The sequence below is a fragment of the Cupressus sempervirens genome, chromosome 4 (genome assembly GCF_028749045.1).
Source record: "Cupressus sempervirens isolate cs-2001-9-10 chromosome 4, ASM2874904v1, whole genome shotgun sequence".
Lineage (NCBI taxonomy): Eukaryota > Viridiplantae > Streptophyta > Pinopsida > Cupressales > Cupressaceae > Cupressus > Cupressus sempervirens.
Window position 1 is genome coordinate 439,150,513 of NC_143121.1, and position 13,164 is coordinate 439,163,676.

A 13,164-nucleotide genomic window follows, 5' to 3' on the forward strand; every position below is an offset into this window, starting at 1 on the left:
CACAGATATGTCCTTTTACCTAAGAACACAACATTATACCATAGATGTCTCAAGGAAAAATAAAATAGTCTAGAGAATGACAACATCAACCTATTTGAGTTCCTCCTCAGTCATTAATTAAACATGAATGAAGATCACATTCATGTATAAGTTAGTATGGGTTAAAATTACTCTATTATAAATATTAACTTTAAATCATATATGTTGTAATAAAAAATGTATACACGTATCAACATAGTAGGATATCATGTCTCTATATGCCCCTTCTCTCTCACATTAGGGTGTGTGGTCTCTATACACACGTCCAATGTGTCCTACTCCTCAAATACAAATCAATACTTACAAAGATCACCTACAAGACCCATACAAATATTCTTGCATGTTATGCAAGTATGGGGCACACAAACATGTGATGAGCTCACCAATGATTAAAAACATCATCAATATGGGGAGGCAACACTAACATAGCCTAGGATATCAATAGGCTACTCAATCTATGGATGGATCTAATAGTCTAAGAGCTAGCCTCTGTAATGATATCAAGATGTTACACTAGAGGAGTGGGGCAGACATCAATTGTGGGGACGAAAGTGCCAACTTTTTTCCACTGGGAAAATGTCTAGATCACGAGGAGCTCCTCCTCCTACACCCATGTTGGGCCTCATGCTCTAGTAGTTCACCTCAAAGTGCAACGCAAATTTGACATACAATTTTTTAATGAAATAGAATGGCACCTCTAAATTGGTGTCTAAAGGTTTGTCAAAAAACATCCACCAATGATCTCAAAAGTTCATATGCATAGCCTCATTTATGCACCATTTAATTGATAATTTGGGCTTTGTGTGTTCTACTATTTTACCAATTTTTGGGTCTACAAAAAGGTTAACTATATCATCTTTAGTTATATTTAGGGCCACAACCTCATCATAGTCCAACCAATCATCAAAAATAGCATGCATTTGCTCATGCCAGTGAAGAGCAACATTTTGTTCATTGGTAAGTGTTTCAATATTATCCACTATGGTGTTTAACATGGATAACATGGGAGCTGATACATGTATATTGTTATATGTAATTTGCAAAACCCTCAGTTTAGTGAGATTTTCATATATCAAATCTTCAATTCGAGGAGAGTTTTGAGGGGGTACTAGATCATTTGGTGGAGTGTTATGAGGAACATTGTTTCTTGGCTCAGTGTCATCATTTGGGTCAGCCATACCTATTAAATTGCAAAACATAATTTCCATTAAAAAAACCTAAATTTTAACAATTTCTATAAAAAAAACCTAATTTTCAACAATTTCTATTTAAAATAACTAATTTATATTAAAATTCATTCAAATCATTAAAAAAGTTACTTGTATTTGATACTCATTCCTATATCTGATACCTGAAATGGAGAAGCACAAACAAACCCAAAATGCAAATGCCAAAAATCACTCTCAAGATTTAGGTATTTGGTATCATATTGGATACCCAATATGATATTGGTTAGCTGATAATTGATCAGATACTCGAAAAGGCTTGTCCCAATCTTTTTGCCTTAGTATTAGGATAGGTGGAAAAAAATCATAGTGGATTTTGAAACACATTTAAATATTTTCAAATCCACTTTTTTCACTTTGCCACTTTTTGACACATAATGATCATGTCCATACCCTTATATAAAGAAAAAAAAGTTACTAGCAAAGAATAAACAACTTTTTGTGAATTGAGTACTTGCACAATTAATGAAGTTGGTGAGTAAAAAGGATTAAAGAGCCAGTTTGAGATTTTGACATTCAATTGTGTGAAAATTTAAGGAGAAATTGAGTACAATTCCAAGGTGAATTTAACACTACCTAGACTCTAAACAAACCCTTCCATGCCTTTAACCATCATTTTGACTCCTAGGACCAAATTTTCCCTCGCAACAACTTTTTGCCTATATAAGGAATATCTTTGCAAAACTTAGCCTAACTTCCTAATTAGACTCCAAATCAATCTAAGAAAATATAATGACACAAAAGGATGTCAAATATTGTACATAGACTCTAAACAAGCCCTTCCATGCCTTTAACCATCATTTTGACTCCTAGGACCAAGTTTTCCCTCACGACAACTTTTTGCCTATATAAGAAAAATCTTGGAAAAACTTTGCCTAACTTCCTAATTAGACTCTAAATAAGTCTAAGATGATGTATAAAAACAAATAATCTCTTTATGAGTCTTTTATTACATACTTTGACCCATCTAATAGTCAGCAAGACAAAATTATTACTAGGACCTTACAGAATACTATGGCGGTAAGAAATTAGGGTAAGTGCTCCAAGATGGTGAACAAAAAAGGGGGTATAAGTGGATAAGACATTTAAATTTCATCCATTTTAAATGGAAAGATGTGTAAATTTTTTTTTTAAAACTACAATACTATGAATGTAGTTTCTAAACTACTAAAGATTCTTTGAAAATAGATAAGATTAAGTGGGTGAAACCCCGTAAGCATGAAAAATTATTCCTATTTTTTGAGAAAAACATAACATAGTTACTTCCATATACTACATTAAAAAAATTGTATTTTGGTTAGTGCAGGATCATGCTCGACCAAACTATGCCCTTAAGTAGCAATGAAAAATCAACAAATTAGGGTTATGTCAACTTGACGTACAATTTTAAACTTGTTATGAACTTTCAATAAAAAAGTTGTGAGAAAAAAATCTATAGGAAATTGAATTTAGATTCTGAATTACTAGGCCTTATCCGAAGAAAGAAAAAATTGATTGGTCAAAATTTTGAATTTTAATACAATAGAACAAAAAATTCAGAACAAAAATAAGAAGTAGGTGTATGTCTGACCACCTTAATCAAAATGAAATAATAATATTGTTTAAAAATATTCTAGATATAAGTAGTAGACTCATGCCTAGATGTGACACATATTTTTGAAATAAAAAACTCCCATGTCTAGCCACCTTAACTAATTCAAAACTTTACAAAATTTAATTTTTCTTTTATTTTCTTTATAGTAGAAGAACTCTATAATGTGATGCATCTTTTCGATTTCAAAAATGTTATAACATTTGAATGTTATATCTATTTTTTAATTAGTGTGTCAATCAACACTTTACACCTAATTCCATTAGAAAATAAATAATAAATACTTATGGAACTCATAATTTGATAGATATTACATCTATGGAAAGATAAGAGCATTCTTAAGAAACCATTTTCATTTCATCAAATTTTGGTGAAAAAAAGTCATTAGACACATGTTTGATGCAAAAAAAACACAAGAATAGGCCAAAAAAACTTGTTTCCAAGAATGGTTTTAAGTTGACCATGTAGGGTTGGTATCCAAAGCAATAATAGGGCTTATAAAGGTATTAATATTTTGGTTTGGTATTATGATTGTTGTGAAAAAAAGTTAGAATAGATTTTGAAATGCTTTGATGCATTTCAAAACTACAATTATTTTAGATCGCTACCTTTTGGAAAACCATGATCCTACACATACCCATTTAGTAAATTTTGTAAATCCCTTTGGTAAGATGATTGGTAAGAGTGATTTATAGAAGTGCTGTATTTTTTTGTAAATTTTTTTATGAGTATTTTTTTAATAATGTTTTGAAGTGATCACATCCTAAATTTTTTATACTTGTTTGTGCATTGGGCATAATTTGCATCAAAATAATAAAAAATGAAAACTTTTTTATTTAAAAGTGTATAGAATCAAGTGTAGGACAATAATGTGTAATTTATTTTGAATTTTGTTAAGTATATCAAAACTTATCAAAATAGAGGTAGACATATGTTTCTGAGGACTCCCAAGACATTGGTAAAAATAATTAAAGTTTATAATGATAATGTTGTCTAAAAATAGAAAAATTTTTGTGGTTAGAAAGCTAAGAAGACATGAGAGATTATGCTGGTGATTTTAGAGATTTCCACTTAACCATTTGCAAATTTGATAAAGGGAAAGACAAGAAATCATCTTACAAGATGAAAAAATGTCTAAAGGAACAAAAATGGAGGAAAAATGAGCTCTTAAGCCTTTGGGTCATTTCTCTAGGCCATTACCAAGCCACAACCCATTCTAGTTTTTAAGATTCAAATAACCTGATCAAGTTATGAAAAGGAAAAGGTACATTTTCAATTCTCTATTGTTGGATACAATTGATTAATTGTGTATTGTCTTTGATGTTACACAAATTTCATGTCATTATTAGTCAGTATATGCTGAGCTCACTTAGGTAGTGAAGACATTTTGTTGTGTCTACCGAGTGTTCCTATGATTGCTTAGTTCAAAAGGTAGTGTCTACTAAGCTCACTCGAGCATCAAAGGAAAGTATACAAAAGATGAGTGTTAACCGAGCTCACTTGGTTAATGAAGGAAATTTGGATGGAACCAGTGCTAACTGAGCTCACTCGATTGCCAAGGATTTTTGCTAGTTTGTAGTGTTAACTGAGCTTCTGTTGGTTAACACAAGAAATCATTTTTGAGTTAGTTCCTACCAATTGGGTTAAGCTAATGAAGGATTTTCTTATTTTGGCATATTAAGATTAATTGATTTATCTATTGATTCTAGCCAATTAAGATTATGAATATTAATTATTCTAAGTTGTATTTGAGCCAACTTAACAATGTGAAAGATATAAGGTCAAGTTGTGATTTCAAAGTGTGTAAGTATGAATATGTTATTGAAGATTTAATGATGAAGAGAGGAAGAAAATTTGAAGGATAAGTAGAATATCCTAGTGGAGAAGAAAATTTATATTAGATCAAGAAGGATCAAGTACAAGCCAAAATAGAGATCTATAATCAGCAATTCAGTTGCATTCAAATTAGGTCATCTCATTGTTACTTTCTAACCATTATAGCAGTGATTTAAATCTCTTAATAGAGCTGACTTAATAGTTATTTGCAAATCCTCTAACAAGGTGGAAGTTCTATTGAATTGTCTCAAGACCTCTAACAAGGCCACTCCTAACAGGGTAATTAAATCCTTTAAGAGAGTCACATCTAACAATGTGTTTTGTAACCTTTAATAGGGTTGCTTCCTAACAAGGCTCACTTCAGAAGAGTGAAAACAATAATAAGTTGCAATTGGTGATTTTTCCAAGTTGGGTTTCCATGTCAAATCCTAGTGTCAAATGTGTTTATGCTATTTTCTTTTATGTATTTGCAACTAAGTTAAAGTAATGGTAATCACAAACAACATCTAAAGTTTGTATGTTAAGCAATTATGGAGCATATTTAGTAATTACTGAATTACAACATTTTATGTATGTTTATCGAGTATTAGTAGAATTCAATTTTCTATTTGTATTATGTACTAACATCCAAGGGATTTGGGATTTATTTTAGTAGTAATTGATTTACCCCTCCCCTCTCAGCTACTCCTCTTATATTTCCAACAATTGGTATTAGAGCTTTTGGTGCTTGTAAAGAAGGTTTCAAGGACCTAAGCTAAAGCTCAAGATGTCTTACAAAAGAGAGATCCCCACGCTGAACAAAGACAATTTTGCAGCATGACAAGGACCTAAAAGGTTACATTTGGCTACCATCAATGATTCATGATGCAAATATCTTGATATTGAATACAAGACTCTGACTGGAACAATTTTTGTTGAAGATATTACTAAAAAGAAGAATCATAACATCATGATGATTGATATTGCATCTAGTCTTAATTATGCTAAATTTGATGAAGTCAAAGATTGCAAAATAGCTCGTGAGAGGTGGATCAAACTCAAAGACATATATGGAGGAGATGACAATGTAAGAAGAACTAAGGTTAAAAGTCTTAGAGGTCATTTGATCAGATGAAAATGAGAGAAATGAAAACATTGCAAAATATATGGAAAGGATCAAAGCAAGTGTAAGTGCAATCAAAGCATCTGGAGGAGACATTGAAGAGAAAACACTTGTAAGCAAGGTACTCAGAACTCTTCTTCCTATTTATGCAATTAGAGTATCTGCTATTCAAGAGATGAGATGTGATCTAAATAATAAAATATCTTTAGATGCTCTAGTTGGAAGATTGACAACTTTTGAGTTAGATAACTTTGATAACTATGTTCCTAGTTCAAAGGTTATTGAATCTTCTTTTAAAGCTAAAATTTCACTCAAACAAAAGGGTAAAAAAAAAAAGTCCAATCAATTAGGAAGTGAAGAAGAAGAATTAGAAGAAAGTTCAGATAGTGATCTTGAAGTTGTTGAATCCCACTTACAAAGAAGTATTCCAAAGGCAGAGGAAAGTACAAAGGTAAATTTCCTCTGATCTACTTTTCCTATGAAGAAGTTGGTCACATTACTGCAAGGTGTCTAAATAAAAAAATCAACAATGAAAAGAAAATAAAAAAGTATAAAGGCAAGAAGGATTCCAAGAACTACAAGAAATACAAGGACAAGGGTAATAAATCTTGTTTTATAGCTAAATATTTTGATAACAGTGAAGATGAAATGGTATACATTGCTATAAAAGATGAATCTAATGATGAAGGAGATAAGATGAAACTTAACTCTCATGTTAGCAAAAATGATATATGGATTATTGATAGTGGCTATTCACATCATATGACTAGAGACAAAACAAAGTTTGAGAAAATGGAATATTATGATGGAGGTAGTGTGAGATTTGAAAACAATGAATCTTGTAACATAAAAGGAAAAGAATATATTTTATTAATGAAAGAACTTGTATGTAACAATTCTTATTGGGTTGAAGGACTAAAGCATAATCTACTTACTGTGGCATAGTTGAATAACATTGGATTCAAGGTAGAATTCATGAATGGACTAGCCAAACTACTAGATGGAAAAGGAAATATGGTTGGATCTATAATGATGACTATAATGTATCTAAAATCAAAATCAAAATCCTTTCAAAAGTTCAAGTGGTATCTAGCAATAGTAGAAAAAGAAACTAGAAAGAGGTTGAACTGTTTAAGATCAGACAGAGGTGGTGAATTCATCTCCAATGAATTCAATAATTTCCGCATTGAAAGAGGAATTAAAAGACAAGTATCAACCCCTAGTACACCATAGTAGAATGGTATAGCTAAAAGAAGAAATAGATTTATCGTGGATTGTGCAAGAATCCTAATGATTGAAAAGAATTCCACTCTTAAATACTGGAAGGAAGCTATTAGCACTACAATTCATACTTCGAACAGAGTACAGTTGAAGAAAGACTCAAAAAAAACTCCTTATCAACTATGGTATGGCTACAAACCTAATGTAAGTTACTTAAAAGTATTTGACAGCAAATGTTATATCTTGAAAGAGTCTAGAAAAAGAAAATTTAATGTAAAAGGTGATGGAGGCATATTTCTAGGATACTCCTATAGAAGCAAAGCATACAAATGTTTGAATTTATCTACTCATAAAATAATAGAAAGTGCACATATTAGAATTGATGAGTTTGTAGAAAATAGTGAAGAAAAAAGAAAAAAGGAGCTAGAATATTACAGAAGATTTGTTTACTATGAATTTGATACCCTACCACATCTATTTGAAAGAAAGGAAGCTTCATCTCCCAACTTCCCGAAATCTCCAATAGTTACCAAGTTGCAAATAGTACAACTTGAGTCACAATCAAAGGCTATCAAGCTAGTTCAAACTAAGTCTAATGGACCTGAGTCATAGATAGAAAGACCCAAGCTTGAAACTAAACTTCATAATGAAGACATTGGAACTCATTCAAAGCCTAAAGAGCCTATGTTAGCAAGATATCATGCACATAATCAAATCATTGGAGACAAATCTAGTGGAACAATGACATTAAGAAAATTAAAAGGTACATGTTTACTTGCTAAATTTGAAACTAGAAATGTTAAACATGCTTTGGATAATGAATGTTGGATTGAATCAATGAATGAAGAGATAGAACAGATAGAAAAGAACGAAACTTGGACTCTTGTTCCTAGACCCACAAATAAAAATGTAATTACTACAAAGTGGGTATTCAAAAATATGCTAAATAGAGATGGAAAAGTTTCAAGAAAAAAAGCAAGACTACTATGAAAATGTTATTCTCAAGAAGAAGCTATTGATTATGGTGAAACTTTTGCTCCTATAGCAAGACTAGAAGGTGTTAGAAGTTTACTAGCATATGTAGCATATAAAGGATTACAATTGTATCGAATGGATGTTAAATCTACATTCTTGAATGGAATTCTTGATGAGGAAGTCTATATTGAACAACTAGAAGGTTTTGTAGATCCTAGCAAAAGAGACATGGTTTTCAAGTTACAAAAAGCATTATATGGTCTCAAGCAAGCTCCTAAAGCTTGGTATGAAAGACTTCACAATTGCTTGGTATAGATTGGCTTTCGAAGAACAAATGATAATAGTAGTCTACATATCAAGAAAGGACTAGACAAAAAGATTGTATTGGCAGAAATATTTGTTGACGATACTCTATTTACAAGAAATGATGAGTAAATAATTTGAGATGTCCATGTTTGGTGAGATAAAATTCTTTGTTGGATTGCAAATATAGAAAAATAAAAATGGTATCTACATCACTCAATCTAAATATATCAAAGAGATACTGAAGAAGTTTGGAATGGAAGATTCAAGACCAGTTAGAACCCCTATGTCTATTGGACATCAGCTTTCCAAGAATGATGATTCAAAAGAAGTAGATTAGACCACATACATATCAATAATTGGAAAATTGTAGTATGTAGTACATATAAGACTTGATATTGCTCTAGCAATTGGAATAGTGGCAAGATTCTCAGCAAATCCTAAGGAAAATCACATGATGGAAATCAAGAGAATCATGAGACTTCTAAAAGGTACTAAAGACTATGGCTTATGGTATAAAATTGGAAGAAATTTGGACTTTAAGGTATTTATTGATGTTGATTAGGCAGCAAGTATTGATGATAGAACAAGCACTAGTGGTGGAGCATTCTTTCTTGGTAAAAAACTAGTGTCATGGATAAACAAGAAGCAAAAATGTACATATCAATCCATAGCAAAGGTAGAATATGTGGCAGTAGCAGTTAATTGTTTTAACATTGTTGGTTTCAAACAATTGTTGGAAGGAATGAAGATGGAGATCAAGGATCCAATAGTCATATACTATGATAACACCAGTGCAATCAATATATCAAAGAATCCAATGATGCATATCAAAACAAAACACATTGTTATAAAATATCACTTCTTAAGAGAGTTGGTGTAGGATAAAGAAGTCATATTGGAATTTGTGAATACAAAAGAATAGATTGAAGACATATTTACCAAGAAATTACCTAAGAATGCATTTCTATATCTAAGAGGCAAGTTAGGGTTCATTCCCCTATCTGAAGCTCACTAAATAAAGTTTAGTGATGCATCAACAAAAACTAAGTTGAAGATCAATCAATTGGTGCAAAATTCATAAGGGCATATTGCAAATGAATCAGTACTCAAGGTACATTGATATTAATAGAGTTGTTGTCTTTGGCATATGTTATCAAATAGGGAGAAGTTTATTGTCATATCTTTGAGAATTTTTTTTTTGGAAAAAGAATAAAGTAAGGAACTAAAAGAGGGAGAAGTTTACCGTCATTCAAAGAAAGAGAAGTTTGTTGTAAGAGGGAGAAATTTTTGTAAATGAACTTGGTAGAAGTTGTTGTAGAAGAATCCAGTAAAAGGAAGAGCTCATACTAACAAACGGAGTTCTTAAGGATAAATCCAAAATTTCATTGTGCTATGACATGTTGTGTTGCCATCAATGCCAAAGAGGGAGATTGTTGGAGACAATTGATTAATTGTGTATTGTCTTTGATGTTACACAAATATCATATCATTATCAATTAGTATATATCAAGCTCACTTGGGTAGTGAAGACAATTTTTTGTGTCTATCGAGCATTCTTGTGATTACCTAGTTCAGAAGGTAGTGTCTATTGAGTTCATTTAGTTGTCAAAGGAAAGTATGTAGAAGATGAGTGTTAACTGGGCTTACTCAGTTAATGAAGGAAAGTTGGATGGAACCAATGGTAACTAAGCTCACTCGGTTCCCAAATAATTTTTGCTAGTTTGTAGTGTTAATGGAGCTTCTATTGGTTAACATAGGAAATCATTTCTAAGTTAGTTTCTACCAAGCTAGGTTAGCTAAAGAAGGATTTTCTTATTTTTTCTCATTAAGCTTAATTAATTTATCTATGATTCTAGTCGACTAAGATGATGAATATTAATTATTATAGGTTGTATTTGAGCCAACTTCACAATGTAAAAGATATAAGTATAAGGTCAAGTTGTAATTTTAAAGTTTGTAAGTATGAAGACATTATTGAAGATCTAATGATGAAGAGAGGAAGCAAATTTGAAGGATAATTAGAATATCCTTGTGGAGCAAAAAAGCTATAGTTGATTAGGAAGGATCAAGTACAAGCCAGAACAAAGATCTATAATTAGCAATTCAGTTGCTTTCAAATCAAGTCATCTCATTATTTTTTATTAAGAAAAATAGGTTTTACAAGGATCCTAAAACCCAAGATTTTTTACATAATATCTAAAATAATAATTTTAAATAAATTCTAGACCCTATGCAACTACCTATAAAAAGCCATAACAAAAGACTAGCCCATGGCTAGGAGACAAAAGCTAGAAAATCTAAACTAAAGATAGTATGAAGCAAAAAATAAGACCACTAGCAATTATTTATCACTATCTGGATCTTGTAGATTTTTTCCTTCCTCTTTAGCACTCTAAATCTCCATGCCCACATGTTCTTGATTCAAGTCATTAGTTCATTCCACCTAGCCCCTAGTCTCTTTCATTTCTCCCTTAGTCTGCCTAAGGTCTAAGCTGGCCTTTTCTTCCTTATCCCCACCAATTCCTACATTTTTCAACAATTCGCCTAGACTCTTGATGTTCTCATATAGAATGTTCACAGTAGTAATCACATGATTAGCAAGATTTTGGTTTGATATCTCCATCTTTTGCACCCTTTTCTCAACCTTTAAGAGATGATCCTTCTGGTCAGTAAGATGACCCAAGTCACTGCTCATCCTATGGCCTTTCTCCTGGCTCCTTTTCTCCTTGAGTGCCTCAATCTCATGGAACAGCCACTTGATAGAGAAAAAATTATCTATCATGCTATTTTTGGCATTATTGAGTAGATTGAGCCCTATTTCTCTTGCATTATCTGAAATTGCAACCAGAGCGAGGTCTATGAGTTCATCAAAATGGGCTTTTCCTTCTATGTCTTCCATGACTTGCAGGTTCACTTTCTCCCTAACAATCCCCATCTTCATCATTTGAGCATTGAAGTTTCTCCCCAACCTCCTTCTATCTTTCATAATTATCTCCTCATCATCTTCCACCATGGTATCCTCAATCTCCTAAGATGGAGAGAAAGAAGGGAAGGGTCCTGAAGCCTCAGGGGTTTGATCTTTTCTCTCTTTCAGCTATAGCTCCTCCTTGGCCTTTCTCTTTTTGGGGTTTCCTAATAGAATCATAATATTTTCCCTCAACTTCTCACTATCTTCTCCCTTCTTCTCTTCCTTTGACTCCATTTCCTCTTCCTCTTCATTATACTCCTCTTCCTCTTGTTTCATTGGATTAGGGGTTAAGCCTCGAGGGTTCTTTCTGCTAGGAGTAGTGTTGGCTGAAGGAGGAATTTTCTCCCCTCCCTTATGCTTCTTGCCTTTCAAGGAGGTATTATCCTCATCTTCTGAGCTTAGACTTTGAACTTCCTTAGAATCAGAATAGTTTGAGCTCCCAGTGGCCTCTAAATCATCCCCAGAGTGGCCTATAGATTTCCCCCTCATTTGAGTCTTAAGATATTCATAGACCAATAGGAGAAAACCCTCATGCAAGGGTGCGTTTACGGTAGATTTTTTCTTAAAACCATCAATGCCCTTACTCATTGAAGTAAACAGATAAAAAGAAAATGTTTTTTTTGTGCCATGCCTAAAATGATTTAACAGAACAAAGTGGTGTATTCTGACCCTATCAAATCTAGTGTCCAAAGATATAAATTTAATAACTACCTTTAAAACATACCTTCCACAACTTTTTTATCAAGTCCATTTTGTAGTATGTCTCAACCTTCATTAACTGCTTTCTTTCTTCCTCATTCTTCACAAAATCTTTAACTGCATTAGTAGACATTTTCTTATCCTTGTAAAAATTTATCCCCTCCATGGGTATCTCTATGATCTAAGCTATCATTTCCACATTGATTTGGTGAGAAACCCCATCAATTTTTATGTGCTCATCCTTCTAGGTATTCTTCATGAGCTTGGTGATCTCCTTATCAAAGTCGTGGAGCTTCTCAATGTACCTCGCTATACCACCCTTCTCCAGCTTGTTCTAGACCTTCATTCTTTTACTCTATTTTTCTGTCTCCCTAGTCGAATCCTTCCTACTCCTCTCCCCAACCATCTTAAACACTTGTTCAAAAATCTTGCACTCACAGACTTCACCTTCCTACGATTTTTGTATCCCTAAATCTTTCTTACCTTTGGAAATTTTAATGGGGATAGGAAAAGTGACCCATAAAACATGCCACAAATACATAGAATGATAGAGAGTTATTAACTTCCCATGATTTTTATTAACATCTTGTCTTACTTCCATTGTTACATATATTTCGATAATTAATGTAAGATTCCCTTCATACTTCCCTAGATATGTTCTAGCATTATAATATCTTTTGTGGCCACCAAAAAGATGTCTCCATTGTCTCATGTCATCATCATGTTTTTGACTACCACCTCGTTCACAAACCAGTCCATGACTAAGTTGGCCTCTCTGTACGCATGGCTAATGTGGACCCTTTTGAATTTACCAAAGTCTAATTGAATCTCCTCCATCACATTTGTAATGGTCTAGGAGGGCTTAGAGCAACCTTTTAAATAATTTATTATATTTAAAGAGTCTCCCTCCAACCAAAGGTTCTCAATTTTGGTAGCTAAAGTCAATTTAATAATATGACAAGTTGAACTAGCCTCCACAACATGATTCATCTAAATCCCTAAGGAATAAGAAAAAGACACAACTCCCTTTCCATGACCATTTTTGATAATTCCTCCATAACTGGCAGGGTCAGGATTCCCTTTGGCTACCCTGTCAAAATTGGCTCTATGCCATTCTTTAGGGAGAAAAAGCCACATAGCTTCCTGTCTTTTCCTCTCCCTATCCTTTTTCTTTTCTATGGTGTTTCCTCCTTTTTCAATG